Source organism: Antennarius striatus, chromosome 22, assembly GCF_040054535.1.
Source record: "Antennarius striatus isolate MH-2024 chromosome 22, ASM4005453v1, whole genome shotgun sequence".
NCBI classification, from domain to species: domain Eukaryota; kingdom Metazoa; phylum Chordata; class Actinopteri; order Lophiiformes; family Antennariidae; genus Antennarius; species Antennarius striatus.
The window spans coordinates 15,395,545-15,397,043 of record NC_090797.1 but is presented as its reverse complement, the minus strand read 5'-3'; the positions used below and the strand labels follow the sequence as shown (position 1 = coordinate 15,397,043).

The following is a 1,499-nucleotide window of genomic DNA, read 5'->3' as shown; positions in this document are numbered from 1 at the left end:
CTCATTCACCAGGGAGGAGCTCGGAGTAGAGCCGCTTGTCCTCCACCTCAAACGAACCAGAATATTTGTAGGGTGACAAAAGTTAAAACAACGCGATAAGTTCATAAGCCTCCGGGCCCCTGCGTAAAGTCTTCTCCAGCGCATCCCAAAGATTCTCACCAGGGTTAAGGTCTGGGCTCCTCGGGGGCCGATCTGGGATCAAAAACGATGTCCCATGGTCCCTGAAGCCCTCTGTAAAGAAATGATCCGAATAAATCCTGACATAGCCGCCTTGTAATATGAGTGAGTCTTCAGGGAAGAAAAATCCATAGATGGACAGATGTGGTCATTCAGTGGGTCTGCAGATGACGTCATTTGATGGGTACATGACGTCGCTGCACCTCGAGTTGAACCTATCACAACACCGTCCCTCAGTGCGGGGACTTTCTTAGTCAATTTACATTAAAGGCTGCCGTGACCCGGATTCGAACCGGGGTTGCTGCGGCCACAACGCAGAGTACTAACCTCTATACGATCACGGCCGATGAAAAAACAAAAACTGGAAAACAGTTAAAAAATCAAGGAGTGAGTAAAATACACACCACCAAGTAACACCGCAGCAACCATTTTGTTGTGGTTTCTGCAGCCACAACACAGAGTGCTAACCACTATACAACCACGGCTGACGAATAAAGAAGACAGAAACCCACGTGGATCTGGACCCATCCGACCACGTGACCATTGCTCCAGAGTCCAGTCTACACGTTCCAGAACAAACTGAAGACCCCCTTTTTTAGTTCAGCCTCCTTCATGAGTGTTTTTCTTTTGAATAATCAGCTGTAAATTCACTTTGTTATCCTTGTTTTTTAGCATGGAAATGCTTTACTCTCACAATATTACTCTCACAATGTTTTCTGTTTTTGTGGATATAGTGGAATAATGAAGTTTCTACAGTCAGAGGTTAGAATAACCTCTTCTTCTGCTGTGTCTCAATGCAGGTGTAGAGCTACCCCTACTGGTCAAATTATGTTACAGCACGTGGTCCTGAGCGGAGACACGATAGGGTCAGGTCAGCACCAGTGACGTCAGCAGTAGTAAATATGGGTCTGTAAACAAACATCATATAAACACAGGGGTGTGTATGTTCACGTGATCTCTCCAGCTACCGGTTCAGACTCCACACACGCTGGTCCTGAACTGATCCTCCTCCGGTTCCTAAACCAATGTGGACCGATGTCCTGCCGCCCCCATTTCATTCCAGTTATATTCCCCTACTTTTTTTCAGTCCTTGGTGAAATCAATCAATCAATCAATCAATCAATCAATCAATCAATCAATCAATCAATCAATCAATCAATCAATCAACTTTTATTTATATAGCGCTTAATCACATCTGAAGACATTTCAAAACGCTTAACAGATAGAAAGTCAACAATGTCCTCCAGAGCAGCATAAACGACGGTGGCAGGGAAAAACTCCCTCATTGAGGAAGAAACTCCGGGCAGGACCCAAACTCTGGA

The 1,499-nt window shown here is 45.2% G+C and overlaps 1 non-coding gene across 1 annotated transcript; it reads right to left on the bottom strand.

Moving 5' to 3' along the window:
• Window positions 1-449: 449 nt before the first annotated feature.
• Window positions 450-521, bottom strand: trnah-gug (transfer RNA histidin (anticodon GUG)). The gene has a single exon. It is a non-coding gene; the product is annotated as a tRNA-His (tRNA).
• Window positions 522-1,499: the final 978 nt, after the last annotated feature.